Source organism: Erythranthe guttata, chromosome 1 (genome assembly GCF_056151865.1).
Source record: "Erythranthe guttata isolate IM_541 chromosome 1, IM_541, whole genome shotgun sequence".
In the NCBI taxonomy this organism is placed as follows: Eukaryota; Viridiplantae; Streptophyta; class Magnoliopsida; order Lamiales; family Phrymaceae; genus Erythranthe; species Erythranthe guttata.
In genome coordinates this window covers 13,996,419-14,011,917 of record NC_142533.1, presented here as the reverse complement: position 1 = coordinate 14,011,917, position 15,499 = coordinate 13,996,419, and the positions used below count along the sequence as shown (strand labels likewise).

The 15,499-nt window shown below is 42.1% G+C and overlaps 1 long non-coding RNA gene across 2 annotated transcripts; it reads left to right on the top strand.

Moving 5' to 3' along the window:
* Positions 1 to 10,301: 10,301 nt before the first annotated feature.
* LOC148772926 (uncharacterized) lies at positions 10,302 to 12,765 on the top strand. 2 transcript variants are annotated; one of them, XR_016031925.1, is made up of 3 exons: positions 10,302 to 10,681; positions 10,778 to 10,824; positions 12,418 to 12,765. It is a non-coding gene; the product is annotated as an uncharacterized LOC148772926 (long non-coding RNA). The 2 variants fall into 2 exon arrangements; XR_016031924.1 differs by having other exon boundaries at positions 10,768 to 10,824.
* The last annotated feature ends 2,734 nt before the right edge of the window (positions 12,766 to 15,499 follow it).

Sequence of the window (15,499 nt, the reverse complement as noted above, 5' to 3'; positions counted from 1 at the left end):
CCTCGAAAGAGCAACATCGAGCAGTGCAATGCTGTGAGTCTGCGAAATGGGAGGCAATTAGAAGAAGTTCCTAAAAAGTCCGTTGCACCACCGCCTACTGTAGAGGAGCCCAAGAAAAAAACCGAGGTCGGGCCAAGCAACACAAAGATCACAGTAAGTGAACCTACTCCCAAGGTACCTTTCCCTCAACGTTTTCAAAAATCTAAGCTTGATATGCAATTTCAGTCATTTTTGGATTATCTTAAAAAATTGCATGTTAATATTCCTTTTGTTGAGGCACTTAAGCATATGCCGAATTGGGTTAAGTTTATAAAGGAACTTGTATCGAAGAAGATGAGGCTTCCGGAGTGTGCAGCAATCATAGACCTCAATGAGCAAAGTAGTGCTATCCTTGCAAATAAAATTCCACCGAAGCTTAGAGATCCGGGCAGTTGTACCATTCCATGCACAATAGGTACTAGGTATTTTGGGCGGGCGTTGTGTGATCAAGGGGCGAGCGTAAATTTAATGCCTTTATCAATTTATGAGAAATTGAATTTAGGAGAAATTAAGCCTACTTCCGTGACCTTGCAGCTAGCCGATAGATCTTTTACTCACCCTTTAGGTATAGTGGAGGATGTATTGGTCAAGGTAGATAAGTTCATACTCCCGGCCGATTTTCTAGTACTAGACATAGAGGAAGATGAAAATATTCCCCTTATCTTAGGACGCCCCTTCTTAGCAACCGGTAGGTCAATTATTGATGTAGGAAAGAGAGAGCTAAGAATGAGTGTGGGGGAAGAAACAGTGATCTTCAAGGTGTACCGGGTGGATGAAAAGCCTATTACGGCTAATGGATGTTATCTTCTTGATGAGGTAAGTGATTCTAAACTTTTTCCTGTTAAATTACATGATTTAAATTTTTTTGTGGATACTAATGTGCATGTAGGAGAACATAAGAAAAAGGTTGAGTTGGTTACAACACCTACTTAAAACACCGTGATAAAAGACGATGTTCGCAAGCCTCATGACATCAAGAAAAATAAATTCAAGGGCAGTCCTAAGCGAACCAGTCGAAAGAAGAATCGGATCAACCCATTTATTCAAGACTTTCTCCAAAAGGAAGTTAGGAGATGGGTTCAAAAGCTAAGGAATTGAAGAAGAGGAACAACGTCTGGCTGAAGACTATAAACTTAGCGCTTCTCGGGAGGCAACCCGAGCTTTCGTTTTTCGTTCTTTTATTTTATTTTCTTTTAATTTTTGTTTTTATTTATTTATCTTGTTAGTGTTAGTTTTTTTTTATTTAAAAAAAAAAAAAAAAAAAAAAGTTTCAGGGGCACTAATAAGAAGTTTTTATTTTGCAGGGACCGAAATGCAATTATTGACACGGCCGTGCAAGAAAGAGGGCGAAATCTCACACGGCCGTGTGAAACTTCGGGGAGGCTACTGCCCAAAACCAGCTTTTGGCACGGCCGTGCGGATTTTAGGCCAAAATCTCGCACAGCCGTCTGCGATTCGAAGGGGCTACTGCCCAAATCCGGCTTTTGGCACGGCCGTGCGGATTGCAGGCCTAAATTCCGCACGGCCGTCCGGAAAAAAAAAAAAAAAAAAAAAAAAAAAAAAAAAAAAAAAAAAAAAAAAATGGCGCCGTTCGAGAATTCAAGAGCTTCTGCCCAATTTCGTGAATTGGTGCGGCCGTGCGGATTCCTTCACAAAATCCCGCACGGCCGTGAGAATAAGGAGAACGGGCAGATTTAAAGAGGGGTTTCCAACCCCAATTTTCACAACTCCAATCCCCAATTCTCCCCTAATTCGAACCCTAACACCCTATTTCCAAATTCTTTCGATTTTCTTGAACAATTTCACCATCAATTCACCAATTACACACACACAATACTTAAACTTGGTTGTTTATTGCTGATTTGCACAGGAAGGATTCAAGAACAAAGCAATTGTCTCCAAAAACCCATTCCACCAAGAACGCCCACAAGGTGTTCGACGAATTGCCCAAGTCAAGTTTGGGGGGGAATTTTGCACATCAATTCACGTATAATCCCGACGATGGTCCCTACGCTTAAAAACAGGTGTTTTCTATCCTTAAACTCCGGGCGAATCACATTGAGGGCAATGTGAATTTTAAGTTTGGGGGTGGTTAACTACTTGTTTTCGTTTATGTGCGTTTTATGTGTGTTTTATTTCTTTATTTATTTTGCATGCGTTAGTTTTTGTTTTAATTGCCGTTTTATTATTTTCGTTTTTTTTTTAAAAAAAAAAAAAAAAAAAAAAAAAAAAAAAAAATTGTGTTCGATGCATCGATGAATTATGATGATGAGAGATGGTCAATGTTTGATGATGAAATTGCTTGTTTTATGTTGATAAGGAATTAGTATTTGTTTAGCTTCGATTCAACGGAACGTAGAAGTGAATTATTGCTAGGAATCACACCTTATGCATTGCTTTGGTTGAATGTTTTGCATTTTAAATTTGGAATTTATTTGTGCTCAATCATGCTTTGTTCGGTTTTAAATCTCACCTTAAGACATTTATGATACGAAGTGTTGGGTAGTAAGCGATTTGGGATGTGATTTGGGCCTTCTTTGAACCATTTGAGCCTTTCAAGCCTACCTTTAAATTTTTATCCTTAGTACCTTGATTTGAGCCTCGGTGAGAAAAGGTGTTCTTTCTTTTAGCCAATATGTGGAAGGTAGAAAAGTGGAGATTTTTGAATAATTATCCCTTGGAGTCGGTCGAAATGTTTTATAAGATCTTTCTTCTTCGAAAAAAAAAAAAAAAAAAATAGATATATATGTGCATCTTCATATATCTATATATCTAAATTCTTCAATAAAAAAAAAAAAAAAAAAAAGAAAAAAAAAAAAGAAAAAAAAGAAAAAAAAAGAAGAAGAATAGATTAGAAGGGAGAAATAAGGACTAGTTGTTGAATTGTGTTAAAAATTCGATCCATTGCCTAAAAGGCAAAAGTGTTGACGTGTGAATTTTGGAGAATCGAGTTTATTTAAGTCCCTAGAGGTGAATTCATTGTTTCAAACGCCTATCTTTCAATTTTTGGCGTAATCACCTCAATTCAAGAAAATTAGCCACACATTCCCATATTACCTACCTCGGACCAAAGAGCCTAACAATTGAAAGCCACAAAGTCCCAATGATCCCAATAGCTTATTGTTCAATATTAGTTGAGTAAAATAATTTGGTGAGTATTTGGAGTCAAATATATGCATGTAAGTATAAATTCCTTCTATCTTTAACTTGCAAATATTGGATACTTGAAGCAATTGTATGATTTGTGGTTTTTGGTAATAGTGAGTGACTAAGTGCCGTTGAATGTTAAGCTTGCGAATACCTATGAATTATCATCATAATTGCAAGTTCTGAAAACGCGAAGTTGACCCATCGATCTATGTAATGAGATGTATGGTTTTGTTTTGTGCTATTAATTTGATTTTACTTGAGGACAAGCAAAAGTTCAAGTTTGGGGGTGTGCAAGAATTGCTCACCCAAAACCCCTCAATTATGAAATATATGATTCATGATTATTAACCCGAGACACTAATTTACTCATAACCCGCTGTCGCGTGTATTATGAGTCTATTATTCATAAACGATTCACTATATGTCTATGCAAACCAATTATAAATAAAGCATTAACTAACAAGTCTCGTAAATGGCTACCTAAGGTGATGTCTGTATGTCTACGACACCACATGCAATTGACACACTCATCCGGTGAAAACTACTCGAAGGTTCTTATACTTACCGTCTAATTATCAAAATAGCTCTGTCGAGTCAATCCCAATAATCACAGATAAAGCACATAAATTGATCAAGTTCATGCACTAACAATCATAACAAGTATAAGAAATAATCATAAAATCATAATTGCATAATCTCAAGAAAACGGGTTCACAATCCCCACATAGGGTTCCAATAAAATCCTAGATTAAAAACTTAGCTACTCGTAATTCTTATGATAAACAAAATATAATAAATAAAAGAGATAAGAAAAACTATGCTTAAGTCTTCGTTGATCTTCGTTCTTCGCGTTTTGTGGTGTAAAATTTCGTGCTTATGGTGTAGAGACATGTTGCTTTTATAGGCTTTTCTTGATAAGGAAGTAGTAGAAACCTAATAGGAATCAATTTCCGTCACTTTCCCCCATCAGGACTTGTTCTTCGATTTTCGCCATGTTGGAGTCCGAATTTTGGAATATTGTGTAAATAAGAATTGTATTCCTTGAAATTAGCTTTCCAATGCCGCCAAAATCACCTAATTCGGAGTTCGTATGAGAGAGATATGCTCGAAATCGTGGACACTGTCAAAGCTGTGGCGAGATTCCTTCTTCCAATTTGATTTGTTTCCTTATTTGCAACTTTTTCCATTCTTTTTGATCTTTTTTCCTTCATGGACACCTAATTCTCGTTTTTCACCTATAAAACACAAAATCAATCAATTAAAGCACAAATATAATTAAATCTAAACAAAAGATCCACGTAAAGTAAACGTATTGAGTGTAAAATCTACACTCAACAGCGGCCCCCCGGTTGGGGCCCTCATCCAGTCGTAAATCCGTCCAACTGTAAGCTTCCCCATACTCGAGGACGTATCCAATCGAGCGAGAAGCAAAGGAATGGACCCCGCCTTGCCCACGAGTTCATCCCTAATTCGACAAATATTTTTAAAATACGGGGGTGAAGTCGCCGACGGTTGCCATTCCCACACAGCCGTGCCCTTGAGATAGAACTCGTTTACCCATTGGATCCACAGGGAGTCCTTTTTCAGGTGGATGTCCCATAGGTCCTTCACTAGCAGGCTATGGTTCCACGTGCGCAAACACCGAAGTCCCAGCCCCCCATCGGCTTTCGGCTTGCACAAGTACTCCCAACCGACTTTAGGAGCACTAGTGCCCCACAAGAAATCCCGCGCCATATCTTCAATGTAACCAATAACTGTGATCGGAACCGAGAAAATCAAAAGCCAATAGCAACACGTACCTTGAACAACCGCCTTCAAAATCTCCAACCGACCCGCGTAAGATAGCGTGTGACCCTTCCAAGCTCCAATGGCATGCTCGATTTTGTCTAGAAGAGGTTGGTAATTCAGCACTCGAAGTTTTGACGCAGCAAGTGGAATACCTAAGTATCGAAATGGGAAGGTGCCGGTGGCAAATCCGAATTCCTCCTCAATCGATGTACGGTCGGCCACATGAACTCCGGCAAGAAATAAGTTCGACTTCAAGTTATTCACTTGAAGCCCCGATGCTCGACCAAACTCAAGCACAGTGGTGGCAAGCGTACGAACGGATGCAACATCGCCTCTCGAAAATAGCATCAAGTCGTCGGCAAAAATGAGGTGCGTCAATTTGTGCACATGGCACATCGGATGGAAGTTGAGCTCTTGCTCCATCGAACGGGTATGCAGCAATCTCGATAGGTATTCCATGCATATGACAAAGAGGTAAGGGGATAACGGATCCCCTTGACGAAGTCCACGCATCCCCGGGAAAAAACCCTTCGTCACTCCATTAACCGACACAGTGTAGGAAACCGATGTCACGCACTCCATAATCCAGCGAACCACCTCTTCGGGGAACCCAAGGCCCATCAACATCGAACGCAAAAAGTCCCAATTTACGGAATCATAGGCCTTCCGTAAATCCATCTTGATCAAACACCGGGGGGAGATCCTTTTGCGTTCGTATCCCCTCATAAGTTGCTCCACCATATGTATGTTGTCCGTTATAGATCGCCCACTAACAAATGCTGATTGGGCCCGATCTATAATAGAGGGCAATACCTTCTCTATGCGCTTCCTAATAACCTTCGTGATCACCTTGTAGATAACGTTACAGCAAGCAATAGGCCGAAAGTCACCTACCGTTTCAGCATGGGCTGATTTTGGTATGAAAACCAAAACCGTGTTATCCCATTGTTTTAGCAATTTCCCACTTCGAAAGAACTCCAAGACTGCCTCCGTGAGGAGTGGTCCCACGGTTGACCATGCCGCCTTGAAAAAAAGAGCCGTGTAACCATCCGGCCCAGGTGCTTTATCGTCAGCGATATCAAACAGTGCTTCACGGATCTCCACTCCGGTCACCGGTTGGGTCAATCCCTCCTGGTCCTCCTCTCCCAGCGTCGGCTCCGTGGCAATGATAAGGGGGTCAGCCGGTTCGCACGTAGTACGAGTGCCCAAAAAGTTCCGGTAATAGGACTCAAATTCTTCAAGTACCTCATCCCTTGAGGTAGTAACCGAACCATCCGCCCTGCGAATTGCTACAATGTTGTTTTGTTTCGCATTCCGCTTAGCCATCCCATGGAAGAATTTCGTCGCGCGATCCGAATCTCGTAAATGGTGAAGTTTCGCCTTTTGGTAGAAGAAGCTCTTCTCCGCTTTTGCCAAGAAGCGGAATTTCTCCACCTTGGTCAGCATCTCCCCGCAGAGTTGATGATTATGAGGGTCATTATGATAGATTTGCTGAATTTCCTCGAGCTCACCCCCCGCCCGTCTAACTCGATCGGATATGTGCCCGAATTCTCGTCGGTTAAACCGCTTAAGAGGATGCTTAAGGGCCTTGAGGTTTTTGCACACGGCCCACTGACGACTCCCCCAGTAATCGGCCTTCCACACCTCACTAACTTCACGTCGAAAATCTTCATGCTGGGTCCACATGTTGAAAAAACGAAATGGCCGAGATACCGGGGGTTCGGTCCCACCCAATTTCACAATAACCGGAGAATGGTCCGACACCGCTCCAAACGGTAGGAATCGAGCCGAACTACCCTCAAAAACATCACGCCACAGTTGGTTGACAAGAGCACGGTCAAGCTTGCTCCACACTGTGTGGTTCGTCCACGTGTAATGGAAGCCCGTTGAGGGTAAATCCTCGAGTCCACTTTGTCGAAAGCACGACTGTATATCATTCAGCAAATAGGGTGTAAGCAAATTACCTTCCGACTTTTCTTCAGGCTTAAGGAACACGTTGAAATCACCCATGCAAAGCCACGGCTCGGTGATGCTCGCCCCAAACTCCACAAGTGATTGCCACAACGGCCGTCTCGTAACCGGTGTGAAAAGTCCATATACAAAACTAACATAGCATAGCCTTTGAGATACCATACATGTTACCTTGCAATGGACCATCTGCGACGTCATATCAACTACTTCCACCCGAGCCACATCCGGGTTCCATATAACAAGGATCCGGCCTGCCGTGTGGAGGTGAAAGTTGTTGATGTTCTTCCAGTGCCGGAACCGCCGATCCATAATCGAGCTAAGCGTTCCCGGATCCCAAATCTTCGTCTCCAGTAAGCCACAAACCGAATTCTTGTGCTTACCAATGAGGTCCGCGACCTCCTTCTGCGTGAGGGAATTAAGCAACCCCCTCACGTTCCAACACCCCACAATCATTTCGCCCTTGGGGGTTTGAGGCCCCCCCGCGGCTCCGCAGCATCACGTCCATCTTGCACATATTTCGACACAACTTTCACTCCCGAGCTTGATTCACCCTCTTTAGGCATCAGAATCGCATCCGGTGGAATGTACTTCTTTTTTATAGTAAACCTCGTATTGGGGGCCGTTCCCGGGGATTTGGGGGAGTGTAGGGCATTAAACTCCACCAATGAACCCCGGTCATCCTCATCCGCTGCATAACACTCGGTCGATCCATCCTCCGAAACACCATCCTCATCACCCACGGTCACCACAACATCCACGGCCTCCTCCTCCTTTTCACACTCCGGATCCGCAACAAGCACCGTTCGTTTGCCGGCCCATACCGTGGTCGCCGGTGGATCTTGTGCAACACTCACCACCGGTTTGGGCTTTCGACTTCGTCCCCACTTCACCACCGCCTCCGCTCTACATTGGTCCGTCTTGTGCGTAAGGGTCTGGCATTTTGCACAAAACACCGGCTCATAGCTATATTCAATTGGGGCCTCATAGCTTTTGCCTTTCGCATTGATCAGTGTGAGCGATCGTCGTAGGGGTTTCGATGCGTCCACCTCCACTTGCAGCCGAGCGAAGCCTAGCCTCCCCATCTCACTCGTAACTTTTTCCATTTGCACCGGTTTGCCAATCTTCTGAGCGATCTTACTCAACGCCTTTTTGTTGTAGAGTTCCGCAGATATGTTGCGGATGATCACCCAAACCGGTACAAACATCATGTCGTTGATGTCGAAATTGAAAAACTCCGGCCTGGTGCGAATGTATAGCGTCGCTAGGCCATGCTCGAACTTCCCCTTCTCCACCACCTTCGAACGATCTTGGTCCGTTGTGAATTTGAACACAATCCACCCCGTAGGATGGATCTGAAACTTCACCGGGACCTCCCATTGAGCCTTGATCGCGCGTATGGCCTCAACTCCGGGGAATTTCCCCGGAAAATAAGCGACGGCCAAAAACACGCCCTTCGTTCCCCAATCTGTCTCGTCATCTTCATCAAATTTGAGGACGTTTGTGTCGTCCAAGCCTTTCACTGAATCCAGTGCAAGATCCTCCGGTGGTGGCGGCCGTCCTTTGAAGAATTGAGCCCAATTCACTCGTTCGCCCTCGCCGGATTGCTGCCCCGTTGTAGATCCACGAATTTCACCCGCCATTGATGTTTCGGCATGTGGAATTGTGGATGACGTCGTAGCCACAATCGGAGTTGTGACCAGTGTCGTCCCAGCGGGGGCCGGGACCACACCATCCCCAACACCGGCCACTCCTTTTCCTTTCCCGGCCGCGGCCGGTTTCACGCTATCCCCTCCACGAGCAGTTCCTTTGCCTTTGTCACCCAACACACCCCCGCCCTTTTTCCTGGCCATAGCGGCCGTCAAACCCTAGCCCCTTGTAGCACCCTACCCAAGCCCAATCCGCCAAGCCCACGAGAAACCCTAGCCGCCCACACCGGCCAAGATCCCCCAACACCGGCCGGAAAACCCTAGCCGCCAAAGGAACCCTAGCCCCCCAAAACCGGCCGGTAACCCTAGCCGCCCACTTCCGGTCAACAAACCCTAGCCCCAAGGCCCACTAAGCGACCCAACACCGGCCCAAAACCCTAGCCGTCAAGGGTTTGGGAAAAACCCTAGCCGTCAATTCCGCCGGATCCCTAACACCGGCCGTTTGCCCCCGACCGGAATCAATGGCCGTCAATAAGCGCACGGCCAAGATCCTGCGGAGATACCTCCAAAACACACGCCGTTACCACTAGGACGTGGCCAATCCTCACCAATTCGTAGATCCGGTCGATCCACGCACAAACAAACAAGGAAAACACACAATCACGATGAAAACACACCCACGTCGAACACACGTACCAGACCTTGAAAACGAAAGAGGAGACAAAACAAAACTCCCGTACCCGACGACAGATCCACACAAAATCACCCTCGATGTGAGCGCGCCGATGAGACGAATTGAATGGTGTTGCCACCACGAGAATCCGACCACCGGAGAAGGAGGAGCGCCGCCGGAAAGCGCCCTTTTTGGTCGAGAAGACCTAGAGGGCGGAAAAATCTTTTCCTAACTTTGGGGAGCGTTTTCTACACTGAGAGACTGACTGAGAGCTCTTTCTAGATTCTATGGGTGGTGGTGCATGGCCGTTCTTAGTTGGTGGAGCGATTTGTCTGGTTAATTCCGTTAACGAACGAGACCTCAGCCTGCTAACTAGCTATGCGGAGGTATCCCTTCGTGGCCAGCTTCTTAGAGGGACTACGGCCTTTTAGGCCGCGGAAGTTTGAGGCAATAACAGGTCTATGATGCCCTTAGATGTTCTGGGCCGCACGCGCGCTACACTGATGTATTCAATGTAACACCCCGCCCTTTCGGATAACTCGTTTTATAATTTTACTATTTTTCATAAGTAGATTTTACGTTTAGAATTTTTATGTGCTAATAGGATAATTTATTATGAGCTAGTATAATTAAACATGCATTCTTGATGTACTTTATGTGTGACTTGAATTATGTGATTAGTTGATTTATTAGGATCGAATATTTGAAAATTTTCACACGAAAATAACTAATTGAAAATTTTCATATTTTAATTAGATTATTGCATTCTAGAATTTAAATTGGATAGTTGGAATATATTTATGCATACACTATTTTTTTAGAAAAATAATAAACTCATGCATATTAGATAATTAAATGAGTGAATAAACTTAGAAATAAAAATTTTCCCCACTCTTCTTGTAATTTTCGGCCATGTGGAGACACACATGGATTTTATTTTCCATGTGTACAATTCTTTAATGTAGAAAGACTCATTAATTGGGAGAATTGAAGGCTTAAGTGGCTTGTACCTTCTTTATTGAGAATGGTACTTCACTTTACCTTTTAATTCAAGACCCACTTTCTCTCTCTTTCCACCTAAGCATTTGAAACCCATTCTCTTTCTTCTTCCTCTCTCCCTAAATTCGGCCATCACCACCATCCCTTCACCAAGACTCCATTTTTACTCAAGCTCAAGCCATAGAACCATCTCCAATCCAACCCACCTAAAGAGGAAATTCCAAGAACACCCCCAAATGCTTGCAAAACTCTATAAATAGAACCCAACACCCAAATGAATTCTCATCTTCTCCACCATATCTTAAAGCTCTTAAGAAAACATTATCTCTCTTCTTCTCCTCCATTTCGAAATTATTAGTGTAGGAAGCTCAAAATCTCTCTTCATTTCCAAAAAGAAGTTTCTTCAACTAGAAGTGTAAGAAAGCTCTCAATTTTCTTCTTCCTTTTCAATTTCGAAAATTCCCTAATGTTTTCTTCTAATTTCTTTATAATTTCTTCAAGGTTCTTGTAGTGGGTTATTCAATCCACCAATTCCTTCATATTCCCAAGAGAAACTAGGTGAAAATTTCATATTCTTGCTACAAGTGATTCTTCACCAATATTATTTCTTCTTTCTCCTTCTTTGTTCTTAATGGCCGAAAATTTGGGAAGTTATATTACTTTGATTGTTTATTGTTAGATGATCCATGCATGTAATGATCTAAGCGTTAATTGAAATAATCTTGAAGAACTAAGAATAATATGATAATTTAATTTTTATTTATGTATATGTAAATATATATATACTAGACCTGCGTGATCTTAAGGAAACTTCGATCCATGGTTTTCGTAAACCTGGGTGGTCGAAGAAAGTACTTGATCCATGGTTTATTTATAATCTATATGTGCTATATATAAGTATATGTTTCTATGTGTATATATATCGACCTGCGTGGTTGTAAGTGTACTCCCTTCGGGTCGAGGAAGCTTATGATCCATGGTTTATGATCTATGAGTAATAAGATAATATACGAAGATAAAAACCGAGAACAAGATTAATAAAAATGGAATTGAATGCGATTGAATTTTTGATGATGGTTTGAATATTTTGGAAAGAAAATGTAATAAATGAAATTTGGTGTTACTTGAGAGAAAACTTCAAGTCTCTTGAGAAAGAGGGCTTGAACTTTAATTAATGAAACTTGGAGATAGAAATTATAAATAACCGAATGCTTTGAATTGTTTTCCTTAATGTGTAAATATGTGATCTATGTTCTTTGCTTGAGTTGTTATATGTCTTACTTGCTTTTGTGATTTTGTGACTAAACTATGTGCATTTGTGAAATATGTGGAAATATGTGTGCTTATGTGAAAGCTAACTTTGAATATGTGAAATGAAGAATATATACTAACTTCACTTGCACGTTTTTAAAGTTGGAAAATCTTGTAAAACATAGATCGAATAAGCACGGGGTATGAGGGACCGGTACCCCAAAAATGAGATGAAGAGTGTGTGGTTTGATTCCACTTATGAAACGGGTTCCAAATAAATGAAGGCTTATTATCTATGGTTTTACTTGATTTTTCAAAGGATATCCGAGCGAAAAATGTTTTCTCACACACCTAATCAAATTGCTTGAAATGAATGAAAGTATGTACTAACCTCACTTGCACGTTTTTAAAATTGGAAAGTCTTGTAAAACATAGATCGAATAAGCACGGGGTATGAGGGACCGGTACCCCAAACATGAGATGAAGAGTGTGTGGTTTGATTCTACTTATGAAACGGGTTCCAAATAAATGAAGGCTTATTGTCGATGGTTTTACTTGATTTTCCAAAGGATATCCGACTAAAGAAAATGATTTTTCTTACATGTTGTATGAGCACTTGAATGAATGTATGTGCAAAAGAATGACGACTCCCTTGTGAGGGATCTCCTCTTATTCCTTATGAAATGATGAAAGGAAGGTTTAAGAGGTAAATCGAAATGTTCTAAGAGGTAAACCGAGAAGGTAAAGGTAAATCGGTAAATTTTCTTAAAGAAATGGTGATTGAGGTATATGTATATTTGTATATGTATGACTATATAATTCCTTGTCTAAGTGTATTTGATATTCTATGGAATTCTCATTGAGTCTCAAAGACTCATATAGGTGTTGAATTGCTTGTAGGATTACCCGATTTCGAGCCCGAGGATCGTGGTTGAAGTTGAGTTCGTGGATCGGGAGAAGAGTTCATATGGAGGCATGGTGGATTTTGGGTGCTCTTAATATACTAATGTGGTTTTATTTGTATAATTTGCTATTAAGGATATTCGACACCGTTCTATGTGTTTACTATCGTTCTCTCCCGCCTATTGGAGGAACTTACTATTGATGCATAATATGTAATGTTACTTAGGAGTAAAATTACCTCTTTCGATATATGTTATGGTATTTCCTCAAAAACTTGTGTAACTTTAGGGCAAGTTTTCCTAAAAACCTTATAAAATGCCCATCGGCTAGTTATGTGTTGTGTTCTGCCTAGTAGTTTAATAATTTGTGTTAATTATCTCTTGTATACATTATTGCATGCAATTTTACAGAATCATAGGTATATCTGTTAGGTTCATGTTGATAGGTCTTTTGCATTAATTGGATAAGCCATGAATTAATTATGAATTGTTTCCCAACACTGCTCTGAAACAGAGTCATTTTAGTATTTACAATAAAATATGAAGTTTTTCTCACTAAAAAGGATTTATTCCACTTGGGATAAACTCCTAACTTACTAATGTGCTTTATTATAGAATTTGATGATTTCTCAAACAGTAGAGAATTTATAAAGATTTTTCAAAGATCACTCCCCTGCTTTAGATTTTTAAACTGTACAGATGTACCATTTTAATTATTCCTTTCAAATGGCTAAAGTTATTTAAAAACTGTTTTTACTAGGTTATCTAGACCCTTATTAGAGCATGTGGTAAAACATTTAAGTGTTTTGCATGAGCGGTTAGAGAGTTATTAATTTGTTTGATTGATAGATCGAAACTGTCCAAAATTTTCTCACATTGCTAAAATGGGACTTAATCTCTAGTCATGCATGCATAGTTTGTGAAATTGATTAAGTGAATGTTGTTTGGTAATATGTTGACACTCTTACTCTGATTCTAAAAGAAAAAAAAATTCGGAATTTTCTATTCCCGATTAATATATTTCAAAGTCTTCCGCTATCATATTCTAAAATACTAATTAGGTATAACTAGAAAATGGGTGTCACACATACGTGGTATCAGAGCAACGATCCCCGGAAAATCTCCATATGAACTTAAAGATCTCCGAAATCCTCGAATGACGACATCAACTAAGAACTCGGGCAGGTATGTGTTTATATGTGCACATTTCTTAACTAATAAGAAGTGTTTATTTGTTTTAAGTACTAAAATGTCGGGAGCACAAACTCGAGCTCAAAACGCCGCTAACGGTCCGAACGATCAATCTCGCACCATACAAGACCTCACCGCCCTCGTCCGAGAACAAAATGAACAAATTCAACTCCTTGTTAACCCTCCACCCCCACCAACTCAAAATACCGCACCCCACGCCATTTACGAAAGGTTTCTAAGAATGCACCCCGCCGAATTCCATGGAGGCCCCGATCCAACCATAGCCGAAGAATGGATCAAATCCCTAGAAGTCATTTTCGACTACATGGAAATGTCCAACCGAGATCGAATCCATTGTTCTCTTTTCCTATTGAAGAACGAAGCCCGTCATTGGTGGGAAGGTACCAAAGAAGGAATCGACCTAAGGAACACTACTTGGAGCGCTTTCAAAATCTTGTTCTTCGAAAAGTACTTTTCCAAAAACCTCCGAGCTCAGAAGCTAACGGAATTTCTCGAGCTAAAGCAAGGCAACTTATCCGTAGCCGAGTACGTACGGCGATTCGAACAAGGATGTCTCTACGCCCCATTCATATCACGAGACGCCGACGAAAAGGCCAACCATTTCCTTAGAGGCCTCAACCCGGTCATTCAACGAGATGTCCGCATGTCTTCCGTAACGACTTTTCGAAAAATAGTCGACAAAGCACTCGAAGCAGACCAAGCCGAGCAAAAGATCCGTCAATCTCGATCCGTTCCACCCGCCACTACTCACAAATGGAAGAGGCCCCACCCCGGACCGAGCCAAAACAATGGAAAACGTCCAATGATTCAAAACCATGCTACACCACCAGCCCGACCGATTTGCCCAAAATGTCGGAAACCTCACTTTGGACCATGTGCTCAAGGAACCAACAATTGTTATCGCTGCGGAAAACCAGGGCACTTGATAAGGGATTGCCCACAACCCCCACCGCAAAACCGAGCTCCCGGTCGAGTGTTTGCAATGACCAAAGATGAAGCCGAAGACGACCCTTCGATGATAGCAGGTACAATTTACGTTTGTAACAATCTCGTTTATGCTCTAGTTGATTCCGGATCGACTCACTCATTCGTCTCGAGTACCCTCGCCGCCAAATTCCCAATAACCCCTACCACATCTAGTGAATTATTCACAATTCGCTTACCGTCCGGCAATGACTTAGAATCCGACCTCTTTTTCAAAGATTGCCCAATCCAAATCCAAAAGAAGCCACTCAATTCCGACCTCATAATTCTCCCTATAGACCATTTCGAAGTAATCCTCGGAATGGATTGGTTGTCCAAATTTAAAGTCCAAATTAATTGTGCGACCAAAACCGTCTATCTTTCTTTACCACACGGCCAAACAGTGGAATTCCAAGGGTCCTACTCACCTTCACTCCAAATCCTCTCCGCCGTCAAAACACTTAAGCTCGCCCGAAAGGGGCATTGTTGTCATTTGGTCGACATAGTCGAAATTTCTGACGAAAGTAAACGTGACCCTTCCAAAGTACCTATCGTTTGTGATTTTCTCGATGTCTTTCCCGAAGATCTCCCCGGTATCCCACCCGATCGTGAAATCGAATTCGAGATCAACCTAGTTCCGGGCGCAACTCCCATTTCCAAAGCACCCTACCGCATGGCTCCGCTAGAACTTAAAGAACTCAAGGACCAAATTCAAGAGCTTATCGATAAGAAGTTTGTTCGCCCTAGCTTCTCTCCTTGGGGCGCTCCCGTCCTCTTCGTCAAAAAGAAAGATGGAACCCTCCGCCTATGTATCGACTACCGAGAGCTTAACAAAGTCACGATCAAGAATAAATATCCTCTACCGAGAATCGACGACCTTTTCGACCAACTCCAAGGCTCCACGG